General features: G+C 36.9%; 1 pseudogene; it reads right to left on the bottom strand.

Annotated features, from left to right (window-relative positions):
* Positions 1 to 224: 224 nt before the first annotated feature.
* On the bottom strand, positions 225 to 18,490 carry LOC140636393 (large ribosomal subunit protein eL6-like; annotated as a pseudogene).
* Positions 18,491 to 19,650: the final 1,160 nt, after the last annotated feature.

The following is a 19,650-nucleotide window of genomic DNA, read 5'->3' as shown; positions in this document are numbered from 1 at the left end:
TGAACTCAGCTGAATTGACAAAGATTCTTTAACTAAACTCTATTCAGGCTCCTTTGAACTCTTCTCACATAGGACCTGACTTTTTAAAAAATTTTAATCCCAGTATAGTTAATATATAGTGTTATATTGGCTTCAAGTGTATAATACAGTGATTCAGCAATTCCATATATTGCTTAGTATTTATCAAGATAACTGTACTCTTTTTTAATGGATCTGTTATTTAATTAGGTTCTTCGTAAGAAGTTTAGAACTACATTTGTGAAAGAAAACACAGAGCAGAGGCAGCCCTGAAGCTGAAGAACGGCTTAGATTGTTGGTAGAGTTTGTAAATCCACATCTTTCTGATCAACCTTGGCTGCCCTGTAATCTCATATTTCTCTTTCGTAGTGTCAATGATCTCACCTTCCTGGTGTCTGGGTTTACACAGCTGCTTCTTCTTGAATTAAGCATCAGTGAGATGTTTGGGGATTTTACACAGAAGAATTTGATTGAGGGCCAGAGGTCTAATCACAAGTAGCAAGCCACCACCTAGTTGTTTCAGGAAAACCACCCTCTTGCCTCCATGGCATCCAGTGAGGATGGTCAAAAGGGTCCCAGAGGTGATGTTAGCTTGAAGTTTTCTCGTATACTGAACGAAAGGTTTCTTTTGCCATGTCTCAACAGCTTTTGAGGTACATCTTCAGTAGGATAATATCTAGGCATTGTTTATGAAGTTTAAACACTCAGATATCACCATTCTTTTCACCACCAATTGGTTTTGTGACAATAGTAAGAACCTTCTCCTTTTTCTTTTAGTCCTAGATTTAGCTGCTGAATACTTCCTCTTATACATGGTCTTTCTGGAATACATAGCCAATCAGCCCATCAGGCATATCTGCCAATTCTTCTGACTAGGATAGGGTTTTGGCCGCATTGGGGCTTCACCTTCTTTGGCATTTGAGCCTTGAGGTTACCCTTCTTAAGCTTGCCACCAGCATCAGCCTTGTTGGCTTCAGGTTTCTTCTCCTTATTATCCAGCTTCTCAGCTTTTCTTGCCTACCATCTTACAAAATAGGAAAGAGAACTCAAGATAATTCCCTTTACCTATTTCACCCATCCCCCACCCTTCTCCCCTTTGGTAGCCATCAGTTTTCTATAGTTAAGAGTCTGTTTTTTGGTTTGTCTTTTTTTTTCTTTTGTTTGTTTTGTTTCCTAAATTCCACAACGAGTGAAATCATAAATTTGTCTTTTTCTTACTATTTTGCTTTGCATTACACTCTCTAGCTCCAACCATGTCATTGTGAATGGCAAGATTTCATTTTTTATGGCTGAATAATAATATTCTGTGTGTGTGTGTGTGTGTGTGTGTGTGTATCACATCTTCTTTATCCATTGATGGATACTTGGGCTGCTTCCATAATTTGGTATTGTTAAGTAACGCTGCAATAAACATCAGTGTGCATATATATCGTTATGAATTAGTGTTTTCATATTCTTTGAGTAACTACTCTGTAGTGCGATTACTGGATCATAAGATATTTCTATTTTTAATTTTTTGAGGAACCTCCATACTGTCTTCCACAATGGCTGCACCAGTTTGCATTTCTACCAACAATGCATGCGGGTTCCTTTTTCTACATATCCTTGGCAACATATGTTGGCCTCCCCACTCCTTGGCTATAAATTCTCACTTTTCCTTTTTGTATGTAGAATTGAGCACAATCTCTTTCTTGTACTGCAGAACTCCATTGCAGTTATCCCTATACCTATTGTGATATCTCCCCTTACCTCTTTAATAAATGTTGCGAATATCTTTTTCTTTACAAAATTTGATCATTAATCAGAGGTCAGTTATTTTTGCTGTTTCAGATAATAGTTTTGAGCCTTAAATTATTAAGTCCACTCAAAAGCAGAAACTGAATCAAGAACGCTGGAGTGTTTTGGTGAGCTTGGTAATCAATGTGACATCTAAGTCCAGATCGGTTAATGGAGGAATAATATGTCAGAATAAGGAGTTTGGACTTAATTTTGTAACAGGGACTTAACTGATGTCTTTCTAGACATGTTTTAGAAGGTTCTGGCACCATGTGTAAAACAGAATGTGGAGGGAGAAAAATGGAGGGAAGTTTGGAGACTCCACCAGTGTTGCAGATTAAAAATCATAAAGGCCTGAAGTAGGATGGGGTGCTGAGAATAAGGAAGTAATGAATGTTATACTGTATGAAGGCTGAATGAATATTGACTACATGTTGGCAAGCAAAGAAAAGTGAAATGCTAGTAGCATGAAAATGTTTTCAGCCTGGGGTGTCAGGAGGATGATATCCCATTAAGGAGGAAATACATCAACTTCAGTAAAAAATGTGGTATTATAGTTAAAAATATGGCACTGAGCTTGAGAGATACATAAGAGCTATAAACAGATAGGTAGAAATTATCAACATCTAGGTGGTATTTGGAATCATGAGCTTGGGTAAAACTGGCAAGGGAGAAAACATGAAGGAAAAGAAATCCATGGATCAATCCTTGGGAGATACCTCTATTTGGGCTGGTGCCACGAGACAGAGTAGCTACCAACAGAGAAGAGAGATAGGAGATGGGAACAGAAGAGTCTGTAGTGAAAACTTAGAAATGAGGATTTGTTACAAGAAGGCTTCTGACACAATTGAGTGCTGCAGACAAAGATTAAAGTGAGAAAAAGCACTGGATTTGATGGCTAGGAGGTCGGTAAAGCCATGGGAGAGAGGTTTCAATAGAGCAGATGAGAATGTATGTTGGATTTCAATAAATGGAGGGGAAAAATAGGAAGTAGCTAATGTATTTGCTTTGTAAAGTTTGGCAGAGAAAGGAAGAAAGAAGATGAGATAGAAGAAGTAAGGAAGAGTTGTTAAGAAGAGGGCATGAATATACTCATGAGCTGAGGGGAGGAATCTTATGAGAACATGTAGTTAGAAAGGTGAGATGTGGGGAGATCATTCATGAGCACATTCTCAGAGAAGGTGGGTCAGGTGGCATCAAGGACACAATTGGAGGGGTTGTTCTTTTTTTTCTCTGAAATGTAAGATAATAGAGAAGACTTGAGGTAGGGAAATGTTTTTGTGTAGTGATTTCAAACTTCCCAATGATGTAGATAGATATAAAATAGATTTTACGTATTCTAATTTTATTCTTTATAAATATTACTTAATCCACTAAATGTTACTAGAATGAATTAATAATAGAACCATTTAATTATATAGTTATTAGTTATGGAGTGGAAGATTTCCTGAAATTTTATTTTATTTTTTAAGACTTTATTTATTTGACAGAAAGAGAGAGAGAGAACACAAGCAGACAGAGGTAGAGGGAGCCCAGGCTCCCCGTTGAGTAGAGAGACCTTTGTGGGGCTTGATCCCAGGACTCCAGGATCATGACCTGAGCCAAAAGCAGATGCCTAACCAACTGAGCCACCAGGCACCCCAGATTTTCCTAAATTTTAATAGGTATATATATATTTCAAAGTTCGTAATCAAAAATATTAGTGGTACAAAACGAAATGAAAGTAGATCAACTTTAATCTCAATTTTTTTGAAATTTCAAGATAATAAATTGACTCAAAAGCTGTGATTATCATAGAAGCATGCTTAAATTAGGATGTTATCTTGGTTCCCTTGACCTGTCTTCATTTGCTAGAACTGTCCCTACCACTCTCTGTCTGATAGTTCCCCTTAAATATCTGAAAGGCCCTTCAAAGTCAGCCTGTACTTTGCTGAACTTACCATTTGTCCCCTGTGCTGTCCAGTTTCCAAGCTGTTCCCTAATGATCCCTCTTTCCTGGTATTCACCCACTTGTATGGTCCCCTCTCACATTGTACCAAGGTTGATCTGTGTGACCAATACCATATGGCAAAAGTAATGGCATGTCACTTCTGATACTAGGTTAGAAAATTCTGCAGCTTCTATCTTGAAAGCTTTCTCTTGCTTATGCTTTCTCTCTTTTGGATATCACACAGAAAGGAGGGGCATTGGGGGCAAGCCAGCTGCTGTGTTGTGAGTAGTCCTGTGGAGAGGCTTATGTTACAAGGAACTGAAACATCCAAGGCATCAACTAAGGAGGAACTAAGAGCTGCCAATAACCACATAAGCAAGCTTGGAAGTTGATTCTTCAATCATCAACAAATCCCTGAGATGATTGTAGGCCTGACTGGTAGCTTGATTACAACAGGTAAAGAGCCTGTGCCAGAACCACCCAGTGAATTTGCTCCCACATCTCTGAAACTCTGTGCTTGCTGTTTTAGGTTGCTGCCTTTGCAGGTAATTTGCTAAACAGTAGTAGAGAACTAAAACATCCCTGACCAGGTTCTCTTCTTGGATTTCCAAACTCAATGAGTTGTACCACTACCTGCTCACTTCCACAAGCCAAGATCCTAATAGTCTACCAGGATACTGCTTTCTCCTCTACTCTGCTAATCAATGATAAAGTTCTGTTAAGCACCTGTTGTGTACTAGGATACAAAAATGAACAAAATAAGAAATTTCTCTTCATATAGAATTTACATTTTATTGGGAGGGGTTTTCAGGCAATAAACAATCAAATAAAGTGTCTGGTGGCGGTGAAGGGAAAAAAAGTGTAGTGATGGGGAAGCTGGTTTATGGAGGAGAGTCAGAGAAGACAACCCTGGTAAAGTCCACTGAAAGAAGTGTCTGTGCAGATGCCATCCAGAAGTGGCCTAGACAGTGAGCATCATGAGTACAAAGGTCCTGAGAAAAGACTATGCTTGATATGTTGGAGGAACGGCAGAGACGTGTGGCTGGATCAGGGAGGGCAAAGGAGGAGTGTGGTAGGTAGGAAATGATATCAGAGAGGTACGGGTGACTTGGCAGATATGTGGAAATGATTTTGAAGCTTACTCTACATTAGTTAGAAGGCCATTGGAATGGTTTGAGTACAGGAGTGACAAAAATCAGAATTAGATTTCAACAGGATCACTATGGCTGTGGTTGGTGTTGAGATCAGATTTGTTGGGAGAGCTGGGAGTCGGAGGAAGAACAACAGAAAATGATGGTGGTATAGGTTAAAGTGGAGACTTTAAGCTCATGTCATCTGACATGGTCAAATTTTAGATTGATTTTGAAGGTCACTCTGACAATTAGCTGATGATTTGGACGTGAATGTAAAAGGAAGTGGGGAATCACAGATGTTGTCAGATGACATTGAGATGCTCTGGTGGGAAGGGTTGTGTCAATCTGCCTTGGTCCTCCAATTCTTATGTACCCAGCTCATCACCCCTCCCCATGACCCCCTCTTTCATGTCTTCTCTACCCCAAATAATGCTCAGAATCTCTGAGTGAATTCTTCAGAATCCCCCCAAAAATGACTGCTCTGGTAAGAATGGCTGACAACCCTGATAATACTGATCTTTGAGGTTATGTTAAATCTACTCCTATCCTAAGTTATATTAGATATTATATTCTTTCTAATATACTATAAAATGAATTTTAATGTATAAATAATGAGATTTTTGGCAGCTTACATGTATTCAGCATTTTTCATGGATTATTTCTTGACTCCTTGCAGCAATTTGTGAAGTAGGAACTCTTATTATGACAACTTTATGGTCAAGAAGATAAAGGTTTTGAAAAGTTAGCTTGTCCACATCCACACAGCTATTAAGTAATGGGGGACAGAAATTACATGTAATTCCATCTAATTCCAAAGCCCCTGTCCAGCAGAACTACACTCCAAAAAGCGATTTTGCCTCCTTAAAGGAGCATATTTTTAACACACTTAGTTATACTGATAGCAAGAGTATGTCTGTCGCAATTTCAAATAATTTTACTAAAGTTACACATTTGAAGAATCAAATACTTATTAGCTAACAAAAATATTAGCCAGAGATGTTACACTAACAGAGCCCTAAATGGATGACATCATTGCTACCTGTACACTAAATGACTTCAACACCCATAGTGATGGACTAATGACTGACTAATAAAAATTGCTCTACTGTCTGTTTGTTTCCAAAGAATCTAATTTTCCTGGAGAATTGGTGTGGGACTTGTCACAGATGCCAATACTGAAATAACTGCCCCATTTGTGAGTCACCAACACTGAGAATCCAGACTAATAGGTTAGTGTGACATTTCCAATTTGCTACTCATTCTCTAAATTGTTATGTTGTCTTACGCTTAGGCTGGCATAATTTACATTATGAGCTATCAGAACTCCATCACCCAGGTATTTTTGTAGAGAGTGAAGTTCAGAGGTCAAAACAAGAGAAATCCCTATGCTTTTTTATATGTTTTGGATATTTGATTTTCTCAACTATTTTAAAATTCACTACAGATGCTATTACATTATCCAAATAATGATAGTAGTGCCAGTAATTCAATAGTCCATTTGCCTTCTTTTCATTATAAAATGATATTTAACAAGGACTTTAAGCTCCTGGGAAGAAAATCACTCTTACTATGATGATGATGATTGCTACTATTTTTGGTCATTTTTCTCCCTTTTTAGGGTATTAAAATAATATCTGGGAAAAGGGAAAATGTCTATTACTATTTCTTATATAATATCTGCAAGAAATGTTGTTACTTTTCAAGATATACTGACAACATTTGAAATCATTTTCTATTTCTAAAGAAATTAGAGACTTGCAATGATAAGAATCCAGTCACCTCTTTCTTCAACAAGTTGGTTGTTCTGTGTAAATTCTCATATTTTTCTAATGTACTTAAATTCAGATCCAGACAGAAAATATTTTCAAAATATCAACTTGAATATGATAAATTCTAGTATTATTTTTTCCCTTTTAAAAGAATTCAAATTTTCTTAGTTAACATACAGTACAATATTGGTCTTAAGGGTAGAATTTAAGTGATTCATCACTTACATTCAACATCTGGTGCTCATCACAACAGATGCTCTCTATTTTTTTTATTTTTTATTTTTTTTAAGAATTTTTTAAAATTTTTATTTATTTATGATAGTCACAGAGAGAGAAAGAGAGAGAGGCAGAGACATAGTCAGAGGGAGAAGCAGGCTCCATGCACCGGGAGCCCGATGTGGGATTCGATCCCGGGTCTCCAGGATCACGCCCTGGGCCAAAGGCAGGCGCCAAACCGCTGCGCCACCCAGGGATCCCAGATGCTCTCTTTAATACCCAGCTACCATCCAGCCCATCCCCCACTTACCTCCCTCCATCAATCCTCAATTCTCTATCATTAAGAGTCACTTATGGCTTGTTTCCCTCTTTACTTTTTCTTTTCTTTTCCCCCCTCCCAAATGTTCATCTGTTTTCTTTCTTAAATTTCACATGTAAGTGAAATCATATGGTATTATTCTGGTTCAAGTGCTTGTTCCTCCACAAAGTAAAGAGGGCAAATTAGGCATGAAAATGGCTTATGGGGCCATACTTTAATATTCCAGATTTTTCTTCCTTTGATTCCTCTCCTCTAAGTTGACAGAGATAAGATTATATTTAGTTGTGTCTGAGTTGCTTTCCATTACACTTTTCTCAAAGATGTTTTCTTGTTGAAATTCTTTCCAAGAATGAGGTTTGACCAGTGGTTATCAGGCACTCATCCTTTCCACAAGTTCCTAAAGAAGTTAAAATATAGATCCTACCCCTATACCTTTTCCTTTTTTTGAGTTACCAAAGAGGCAATTAATTAGAAGGGTTGAGTGTTGAGTAGTATTAGGGGAAGATTTAAATGGAAGGAGAGTAAAGAATATAAGATGCAAAATATGAGGACTTTTCTTGTATTCTTTTTAAATAGGCTTATGTTATAAAATTAAGATTTGGAAGACAAGGTTCTTTCTAACACAAAAAAAGGACTCCAGAGTCCCAATGAACTATCTTCTGTTGTGTACATCTATATAGCTCACCCTTACATAATATTTACTATGTGCTAAGACATTCTATTTGTTTTACATTATTGCCTCATTTAATCCCCAACCAGCCTTATGAGGTAGATACTATTATTATCCCTGGGGCAGGAAACAGGCCAGGACATGGGCCTGCAACCTATGCAACTGCATAGGGCCTCAGAGGGACCCTTTACTTGGTTTAATACTATATTGTCACTGTCTTGAAATTCTTCATAATTTTTTAATAAGAAACACTGCATTTTTATTTTGTCTGGGCATAGGATACACATGGGTAAAAGCAGAACAGAGGGAAGCAATGTAAGAACTTACTGCAAAATCATGCCATGTTATGTGGATGTGGCAAGAGAGGGTCTGGAAAAATATGCAGCCTAGGGTTTGGATTTTACATTGTAGATGATGATGGGACCAGCAGGATTTCAGTCATGGAAACAGAGAAATGCTAGTACACTGCAAATGTTTTCCATACTAACATACTAGATGTCATAGATTCACAATGAACTTTTTTTTTTATGGTGAAAAAATTTAGATTTATAGCTGGCTGGACTCAGTTTAGATGATCCCAATTTTGTTGGCAACATCCAAAGCATCATAGTCAGGAGCCAGTGGAACATATGCTTTCTTCTCTCCATTAGGCCTGATCAAAGTGTTGACCTTGGCCACATCAATGTCATAGAGCTTCTTCACAGCCTGTTTGATCTGGTGCTTATTGGCCTTGACCTCCACAATGAACACAAGTGTGTTGTTGTCTTCTATTTTCTTCATGGCTGATTCAGTAGTCAGGGGAACTTGATGATGGCATAGTGATCAAGCTTGTTTTTCCTAGGGGTGCTCTTTCGAGGATATTTGGGCTGCCTTTGGAGACGTAAGGTTGGAACGTAGGTGACGTTCAGATCTTTTTTTGTGTGTCTGTGCACGCCTTTCAGCACCACTTTCTTAGCTTTCAAAACCTTTGCTTTGGTTTTGGCTTTGGGAGGGGCAGGGGCTTCCTTCTTCGCCTTCCACGCCATCTTTGTGAAAGGGGACACAATGAACTTCTGATAAGCATTTGTTAGTAACCATTTTACTGAACTCAGGAATATGAAAAGCACATGAGGAGAAGGCAATTATTGCTGCTAGTTCATCTAAATGTGAAGCACATAGAGCCATAACATTTAAGGTCTTTTTTTGGGTGGGTGGGGGAGGTTTATTCTTTTCTTTTTTTTTAAAATAAATTTATTTTTAATTGGTGTTCAATTTGCCAACATACAGAATAACACCGGGTGCTCATCCTGTCAAGTGCCCCCCTCAGTGCTCATCACCCATTCACTCCCACCCCCCGCCCTCCTCCCCTTCCACCACCCCCAGTTCGCTTCCCAGGGTTAGGAGTCTTCATGTTCTGTCTCCCTTTCTGACATTTCCCACCCATTTCTTCTCCCTTCCCTTCAATTCCCTTTCACCATTATTTATAATCCCCAAATGAATGAGACCATATAATGTTTGTCCTTCTCCGATTGACTTACTTCACTCAGCGTAATACCCTCCAGTTCCATCCACGTTGAAGCAGATGGTGGGTATTTGTCATTTCTAATGGCTGAGTAATATTCCATTGTATTACATTAGTTTGTTAGAAAAAAGACCAGAAAGAATGGTTACCAAATAAAATATTATGGAAAGGTATTGGAAATAAAATTATGGGATCATGTTTACTTGATTTCAGAGAATTTAATAGTGTTGTCTTCATGGATTGAGACAAACATGCTTTTCCTAGGTGATCATATCAATGCTATGTCTTTATATATTCTCTATTGGTGCTTCAAACTCCAAAATTCACACCCTGATCTAGAACGCACTTCTGAATTGGAGATTCAAATATAAAGTGTTTCCACTAAGGAGCGCCTGCCATCAGCTCAGGTCAAGATCCCAGGGTCCTGGAATCCAGGCTTCTCCCTCTCCTGCTCCTCCTGTTTGTGCTCTCTCTTACTCTGTCAGATAAATAAATAAAATCTTTTTTAAAAAAATGTCTCCACTAGGATGGCTTTTAGACACTCCTGGTGAACAAATCCAAAACTGAGTCCTTGAAACTTCCTTTCCTGAAACAGGCTACCTGCTCTGGAACATGGCAGGCTCTATCACCCTTGCAGGTGCCACACCAGTGAGTCATCCTTGTCACTTCCTCACTCTGTACATCCAATTCATTACCAAATCTTTTGACTCTGTGCTTCATATCGTCTACATTTCTTATTTCTGTTGCTATCACTCCCAACTAAGCCTGCATCATGTCTCACCTTGACCCTTGCACTGGCTTCTCTAAAGATCTACCTGCCCCTTTTTTTTGCCTCCTCCAATTCTACACATTGTCACCAGTGATCTTAATTAAGACAAAACGTGGTTCACGTCTAATTAAACCCTGCCCCCTTAGTTTCCCAGTTTGATGAGATCGAAACCCAAATTCCTATGGGAGGTTGAAGGATTTTTGTCCCCAGCTCACCAAGACAGCAGCCACACTTTTCCTGTTATAACTCCAGGAATTTGTGTGCTAGGCTCCTTCCTGCCTTGGGCCTGGGTATAGGCTGAGGTCTCTGCCAGGAAGCATTTCTGTAAAGATCACCTAATTCCTATTCATTGTTCAGAATTCAGAAGATACCACTCCTTTAGCAAAGTTCTCCTTTAATACTTCAGTCTAAAATAGACCTCCTTGCTATCTTTGAAGTGTTCTGTGAGTTTCTGTTATTGTTCTTTTGTTTAATGTCTTCTCCAATAGATTATAAGCTTCATGAGGGTCAGACCATGTCTTTTGTTCATCTCTATCCTTTGGGCCTAGCACAGTGCCTGATGCATATAAAAGTGTTCAGTAAATATTTAATAATGAAATAATCAAGGCCTTAATGTTGCCACTTTGTATACTTTGTGTATTTTGTACCTTGAAGTTTATTTTTGGTGAACTCTCTTAGACATCTTCACCTTCCTTTAGATGCCTTGTTTTTTTCTTGCTCCTAACCTGTACTACCTCCGCAATATTCTAAACTTAGTACTGCTATTCATCTCTGATGAACTGTTCACAACTCAGGACCTGAGGTAGTGTTTCCACCAAAGTGCCACCCACTGACAGTATGAGGGTGGGAGGTGAAGGGTATGTGGGTGGGTGTATATGGAGTTCTGGGAACATGCCCCAGGTGCTTACCACAAACATGGGATTTCTTTGAATCTCTTATCTTAAAGAAATTTTGCCTCTTACTTTATAATTGTTCCATATTTGTTTTTACTATAAAAAAGGACTTGGGATCACTTCTACAGCTTGTACAAATACCCCAGAAGCTCTGGTTGGGACATTTTTAGGCATTGTTAGCCTGGCTCAGTTTTCTAAACAGTTTCTTTCTCAGTCATAGCAGAGATGTCTTGAGCACTCTAATAGATACTCCAATCTTGCCCCAACCTTTCTGATTTGCTTGCTTTGTCTCTTATCCCTCCATCCTAATTCTGTTTCTAGTAATTCTTGATGGACTGCTATTTGCATTTTGGGTGGAAAACTTTATTGTGCTGGGCTGTTCTGTAATTGTCCTTCCTACCTCTCTCCATAGTGCAGAGAGGTTAGAATCTCTGGCCTCCAACCATTACCTGGCAGTTGCACCGACAGTCATTGCGACAAGCCAATTTCCCACCGTATTTTCAAACACCCATTAGTGGGTTGGTCCTATTCCATTTGAGAACCACTTCTCAGACTGTTGACACCTTTTACAATGTCCAGATCCTTGATAATAGGTTTAGAGGTTGACAACTATTTCATTCATTCAAAACTCAGACAACTGTTTATTAAATGCCTTTTGTGTGCAAGACACAGTTCTAGTCAATGGAAATATAACCATGAATAGACCAACCATCTGAGGATTATTGTGTGGTTCCTTCTACTTACCAACTCACTTATCTTGTTTGGTTTTGAACAAGTTTGCTCTCCTCCAATGTATTGTTAAATAGTCTCCACTTTGTGTTCTGATTATTTGTATTTTAGAAGTTATAAGGAAATTCACATTTAGGATAATTTAAAACATTGACCAAAATAATAAAAAAAATGTTAAAAACCAGAAAATATGAGTAGCTAGTCTCTTATTTGCAAATGTTAACAAAATGTTAATATTTTAAGCATACCATACATTAAAAAATATTTTAGTGCTGGATAAAGTAATTTTATAAGAATCCCTGCTGCAATTTTCCTTCTTTTCTTTTTGATATAATTAGTTCAGTTTGGCAGCAATGACTTTATTTGCTTTATGTAATCATTTAATTTCTCTGGGTTTATTCACATTGTTATATCATTCTAACATATTTTTGTATTTATTCATGTGTAGTTGTACAATAGTTAAAGAAACTGCTGAATGCTATTAGAAGCAGCAGAGAGAGAGAGAGTCCTCAAATTTATTAAGTGAAATAGCCTGGCAAGAGTGGGAAAGGAGGGATGCTGGGCTGGTGTGATACTACTCTATTAGAAAACAAGGGGCATGCATGTTTCCAAATAAAGCCACGTGACCTGTGAAAAATGAGTATCACCTTGAAGTAATAAAACCAGGTAACTCTTTTTCCCCTACCTGTTAACGTAACTTGTAGATTTCAGCATCTGTAGTGACCTGAACATACAATGGGAATACTTTTATATCACTTTCTATGTGTCAGCCACCATTGTAAACACTTTATATACATTTGTTTAATTTTCACAACAAACTTGTAAAGTAGGATTATCACCACCACCACCAGCACCACCACCGTCATTATCGTCATCATCATCCATATTTTCCACATGAGGGTACTGAGGCACTGGGAGATTAAGTGATAGGTAGAGTCAGAGACGGACTCCAAACCAGGAGAGTGCGACTATAAGGTTTGGGTGTTTAATTCTACACTGTACCACCTCTGGTGGGGAGAACAATGTTGAGAGTTAAGTAACCTAATGCTCTTTATTGATAAACTATGTATCAGATGTTTAATATTAGGATGGGTAAAACTATGTGGTTTGCCATTTTTACACTGAAATTTGATCTTTTTAAAAATTTAATTTTAATTAACTATTTTAATTTTTAAAAAAGATTTATTTATTTTGAGAGAGAGAGAGAGAGAGAGAGAGAGTAAGTGGGGGGAGGGGCAGAGGGAGACAGAAAGGAGCAGACTCCCTGCTGAGTGCAGAGCCTGACTGGGCTTGCTCTCACCACCCAATCATGACCCTACCTGAAGTCCAGAGTCAGATGCTTAACTGACTGAGCCACCCAGGCACCCCTAACTTATTCTATTTTTAACTCATTTTTTGCATAAAAGAAAGATTCTTCAGTTTTGTTACAGCTAAACATTTATTCTTTTGAGCAAAGGGATTACTTTGTAGAAAAGATGTCTGTACAATAATATAATAGTTGTATTTTATTTCTCTTAATTTTACTTTCCCAGAAAGATGTAGTTGAAATAAAAGCACAATTAGTTTCAAAGAGAAATCATTAAATTCAGAACAGGTCAAATATCAGCTATCACCTGCCAAAATGTAAATAATTGAACGTTTGTTTCTTTTTTCTTCCCCTCTACTTTCTGTCATTTTGTTTTTTACTTTAAAATTTTAGAAGATGTTTTACATGTCTTTTTCTCTTTGTAGCTTCACTTACTCTTAGCTAAATTGACAATTATCTCCAGGGATAAAACCACAGAAACCATGATAAAGATATGGCCGAATGGCCCTTAATTGACTTGCCTAAATCAATAAAGGGTTTTATTTTGAGACAATTAGAAGGTCAGGATGGAATACTCAGAATACAATACATACATGAGCTGCTCTTAACTAATTTATATACTCATTATTTGCTGAACACAAAACCTCAGTTGTTAGACTTTAATTGTTGTTTTTGTTCATCCAAAAGCAAATGCTTCACCTTTCACTCGTTTATTTATTTATGCTTTTTAATTTCTAAGTTTATTTTCTCATCTGGCAACCATTGGCATTCTTATGGCTATTTATGTAGATAAGATGGAAAAAATATAGGAAAAGTATATATCCATTCTTCAGAAAGTATTCTCTTTTGCTACTTACCTAAAAGCACTATATATCACTTTTACTTGATATTTTTGAAAACTAAAAATAAAGTTAGAAAAATACTCTAGTGTGTGTAACATCCAAATCTTTTCCTATTAATTCAACATTCATATTGTTAAAGATGACTAATTTTTTTAAAGGTATCACTCCAAGTATCCAGGGACATGAAAGATTCATGGAGATAGTTCAAATAATTTCGGCAACTAAGTGACACTGAAATGTGAGTTGATGTACAAGTGTTCAGTCAGTGTAGTCAGAATAAATGAAGCCATATGGAAGTATGAAAAATAACAGTTGTCTCCCTATCTGCTAAAAGTTGCCTTTTATAGTGAACACTTTTGCTGCCCTCCACATTTTGAGAACTGTCCCTCTCTGTTTCCTAGCTATGTTTACATTTCTTGTTGCAACCATTACCACTATCCATCTCCAGAACTTTTCATCTTCCTCAACTGAAACTCTATACTCATAACAATAACCCCACTCCCACTCCCCCACCCCCCAGCTCCTGGCAATCACTGCTCTGCCTTCTGTTTCTATAAATTGGACTACTCTAGATACCATATATAAGTGGAGTCATGCAATATTTGTTTTGACTGGTTTATATCACTTAGTGTATTATATCACTTAGTGTATAGTCTTCATGGTTTATCCATGTTGTAGTATATATCAGAATTTTATTGCTTTTTAACTCTGAATAAAGTTAATGTATATATAATATGTGTATATATCATATATCATTATGTGTATATATCATATTTTGTTTATTCATCTTTCGATGAACATTTGGATTGTTTCTGTCTTTTAACTATTGCTATGTGCATGATCATCCCTGCTTTCAATTCTTTTGCATATATATATATATATATGCAAAAGAATATATATATGCAATTACTGAGTACTGCCTGACCAGTACTCAGTAATTGACTGAATCAATTTAAGTAAATATATATATATATATATATATATATATATATATATATATATATATTCCAATTCCACAAGTGAAATTGTTGGATCATATGGCATTTTTCTGTAATTTTTTGAGGAACTGATACTGTTTTCCATAGCATCTGCACCATTTTATATTCCTATCAGCAGTGCACAAAAGCTCCCATTTCTTCACATTCTCACCAACACTGGTTATTTTTCCTTCCTTCCTTCCTTCCTTCCTTCCTTCCTTCCTTCCTTCCTTCCTTCCTTCCTTCCTTCCTTTATAGTAGCCAGCATCCTAAGGGATGTGAAGTGGTATCTCTCTGTGGATTTGATTTCCATTTCCATAATGATTAGTGATGTTGAGCATCTTTGCATGTGGTTATTGGCTATCGCTAGCAGAATTTTTAAGGAACTCTAATAATCAGAACTTTTCTAATTTTGACCTTTTCAAGCTCAGTATGCTCAACTTGTTCTTGTATTTCTTAAGAAGCTTCAGAGTCCTCCCATTCTCCATTTTGCTTAAACTAGTTCAGCTTGATTTTTGCTCCTTGTAACCAAAATTTCTGATTCAGCTTTCCTAGGGAACTCTACATTCCTCCTCACCTCCACTGATGTTACAAATAACTGCAGCACTTGATTTACCCACTATCTTTGTAAAACGTTTTGCAACGTTCTTACCATTTCTGCTTATTTTTGGTAGAGAAAATTATTAGCTATGGCAAAGAAAAAAATCGTAAAAATGTTTTTACTTTAGCTAGCAAATACAGGACTAACCCCTTTCCATGGGAGTCTCCAAGAGACATGTTTACTATCGCCTCTTTAACTTGTTTTCTCTCTATGGAGGGATGTCAGGCAATAGTAGAGTATACTGTAGCAGTCAATCAAGTCAACCTCATAAGGCAGAGGAACAGCAACCTGGAATGGGAGTGAGGGGCTTGCATTGGTGGGGGTGGGAAGACTTTTCTTGGGTCTCCATATCTCTAGTAATGTCAATTCCTGGTATTCCTGTTTTAGGATATCATAAGGTAGAATGAGAATTCAATGACATAATCTATGTACAGCACTTCATCCAGTGCTTGGCATTTAATAAGAGATCACTAAAAGTTAGCAATCTCCCTCCAAATAAAAGATCTTTTAATATCAAAATTTTAAGTATCTCTTTGTTCTTGGACTTTCTCCTAGCTGGTATTTAGGGAGGATGGCATATAGATATTTTATTTCTTTTTAAATTAATGTCTTGAATTTAAAGTACAAGATGGTTTTCTAATTGTACAGTAATTAAACTTAAACAAATGTTACTGTGAGAAAGGGGCATTGACTATATCATCATTTGAATGTGTAATGAGGATAAGATCAATGCCTTGATTTTCCATAATCATCATAAGGGTCACATAAAGTGACATTTTCTATAATGGGGACTACATCTTCATTTTAGCATCAGGACTTCTGAAGTAATGAAGAAGAAAAAGAGTTATAGTGTATTTCACTGACAGCTTAGAAGATTTGAATTAATATTCTTTAAGGATCTATAGCGTTTTACCAAATAATAGTTCAGCTCAAGTTAAAATGAAATTGCAGTAATATTTTCCTCTAAGAAAGAACTCCTTTGTCTGATCTGTCACTGTATCATCATTTATTCTTATGTTATTAGAACGATCATTCAATCATATTTTCTTCTCTTAGGGTTAGTTGCAAGCATAAAGACTTGCCATCAGCTCTCTCCCTAGTCCCATGACTATATCCTAGAATGTTTCATCAGAATTCGGACAAAGCATCTATCTTTTCTTGTTTTTTTTTTTAAGATTATTTATTTATTTATTCATGATAGAGAGAGAGAGAGAGAAAGAGAGAGAGAGGCAGAGGGAGAAACAGGCTCCATGTTGGGAGCCTGACGCGGGACTATCCCGGGATCGCGCCCTGGACCAAAGGCAGGTGCCAAACCGCTAAGCCACCCAGGGATCCCCCCTGCATCTATCTTTTCTATTCTGTTTTTGGAAGGGAAGTGAGTCCAAAAAAAAAAAAAAAAAAAAAGGAAGGAAAGGAGTCCAAGTGAGTATATGAATTATGAGTAGTAAGAAATTGCCACATTTAGCCTTTTAAAAGACTTATGTCTTCCTTTCATAAGGAATTTTACATTATATTCTACCAGAACCACTAGTATATATCTGAAAAAAAACCTGTGGTTCCCCCTCAGTCAATGGAAATCACAGAATTCAACCCTAATATTGTGCAGTACTTACATACTCTGTCAGACATGATTATAGTTTCTGTTTATAGCTATTCAGTTTCTTAAACTGTAGCCATTCTCTGCCATCTCTCTGTTTGAAAAATGTTTGTATTCTTTATTCCTTTCACTCAGGGGTCAGACTTTCATAGGAAGATAATGATTCTTCAAACCTTCAATGTCCTTGTTTCCTGTGCCCCCAAACATTGAAATGTTCTGTTTGTAGTTGTTAGAGTGCCACTAACCAAGCCCTATCCAATTGCGTCTGGACCATGATACAATTCCAGTTAATGCTTTGAGAATTGGATGTGGTATTGTCATTTTTCTCACTAGTAAATGGATGTTTTTTTCTAGTTTGCAAGATGTAGTCTTTTTTTAGCTGTAAGGAGGCTCCTGTGGGTATCTTTGATCATGGAAATTATATTTTTAAATTAGAGACATGACTTCACATAGAACACAGAACAGATTTTTTTTCTCCACTGGAAAGAAATGATTCCTGAATATTAACATAAAAAGTGAGCTTAAAGATACAGAATGCTAAAAAGTGTTAAGGCTAGTATTGTACTAAAACCAGTCACAAAATGAAAGAAAACAGTACCATTCTCGAAATGACCCCATTCTGCCTCAGGTTTTGTTTCTATTAGATGTTGTAATCTTTACAGCTTAAAGGTTTGACAGATTTTTTTTACCAACTTCATCATTCACTAACATTTTCACTTTACCTGAGAAAAAACTATGTGATTATGAATGCTCTCAGGATAGGGTGTTGCCTCATTCATACCCACCTCTCCAGCATGCCGTGCTTTGCCTGATTCTTATTGGAACTCAATAAACAAGAGCTAAATGGAGTTTCCCCTTATTTTCTGCTTTCCCATACCTTGAACTTCCTTTTAAAGATGCCATTATCGATGATATTTGACAATTTGTTATGGTCTTTTTGATAATATGTGAAGCTGTGGTCTCTGTGCCCGATCTAAGAGGAACAAGAGGACTTTGTTTCTTGAGTAAAAACTGCTATTTAAAAAACTCTGTTAGCATTTGTTTCCCTCTTTATGGCCTTTAAAGATCTCTCAAATTATAGGAGCCTCTGTTCTAACTGTATGCTCAGCTCTTCCACCTGTATCCTTTGGACCTAAAACTCATTATGTCCCAAGCTGAATCCATCTTTTTTTTTTCTTTTAACTAATTCCCTCTGTTTTTGTTAACATCATTGCATTTATTCCAGTCACTTCTTCCACTAACTTGTCATTGCTCTTGACTTCTATGTTTGCCTATACAGTACTTCTGATTTCGTGCCAAATACTGCCAGTTCTACCTTCCCAACATCACTTACATCTGTCTTCTTTTCTACATACTTGCTGCCACTGGCCTCATTACATCTCGTGTGTTTTTCTAGCTGCTTCTTTCTGGTCCACTGTCTCCCCTTTAAATCGAGATTAGTCATCTTAAAGCAGATACCCAATTGTGTCACTTAGTCATTCACTCTTTACCCTAAGGCCTCCAACTTCTTATCGAAAAAGAATACACATTCTAGCTATTGTTCTAGAATAGAAGGCAATTTGCACCACATGTGTAATTTAAAATGTTGTCATAGCCACATTAAAAAAGTGAAAAGAAATATATTTGATCCAATATATCAAAATTTTATTTCAACATAACATCAATATAAAAATTATTAATATTTTATATTCTTTTTTATGCTAAGTTTTTGAAATATGTCTCTAGCTCCATTCCAAAGGCTGAGTGTCACATGTAACTAATGGCTACCCTATCAGTGCAGCTTTGGAACTTTCACTACCTTTTATAAATTTGTTTCTGACTTTAATTTCTTTTCCCTTCTATATGTTCCATACTCTAGCCACATTGAATTCTCTGTTTGTATTTGTAAATCATTCAAGTTATCTTGCTGCCTTGTCTTTGTGTTTGTGTGTATCCGTGGAATGCTGTTATCCCCTCCACACATCCAAATCCTAGAAGTGGTTTAAGGCTTTGTTCAAATGCCTTCTGATCCATGAGGTCTTATCTTCCCTCACACAAAATTAATGATCCCCTCTCTGACTTTCCATAGCTTATTTTCTGTGATGGCCCTTAGAAATCTTCATTTTTCTACACACTCATCATATCTCCTTTCTAGGTCATAAAGTTCTTGACAGCAATCACTGTGATTTCTTCTTTGTGTCTCAGAGTTTAGTCCTGTGCTTTGCTCATAGAGGCATTCACTGAATGCTTAGTGAATCATAAGTTAAACTTAACTGGAAGATAATTTTATTAATTGGGGTTAGAAATGATTGTAAATAGTCAAAAATGAAAAAAGCATACCTATATCCATATGTAATTATTCTGAATTTATGTGACATTTAGTACAGTGCTTTAAAGTTAGCAGAAAATACAGCTTTAACAACAACCACATATTCATGCGGTTTCTAGAAAGAGTTCCTAAAAACATATTTTTACTTAATAACATATTTTTACTTAATAATTGCCAGGAGAAGACTCCTAGATTTCTTTACATTTGCCTTGCTTAGCTATTCCTTGAAAGAGGATGCTGCTGAAGGTTGCTTTTGTTTTACTTCTCAATTCCTAGCTAAAGACTATAGGGAACCA

Source organism: Canis lupus, chromosome 7 (assembly GCF_048164855.1).
Source record: "Canis lupus baileyi chromosome 7, mCanLup2.hap1, whole genome shotgun sequence".
Lineage (NCBI taxonomy): Eukaryota > Metazoa > Chordata > Mammalia > Carnivora > Canidae > Canis > Canis lupus.
The sequence above is the reverse complement of the archived record's forward strand: the minus strand, read 5'-3'. Positions and strand labels throughout refer to the sequence as shown.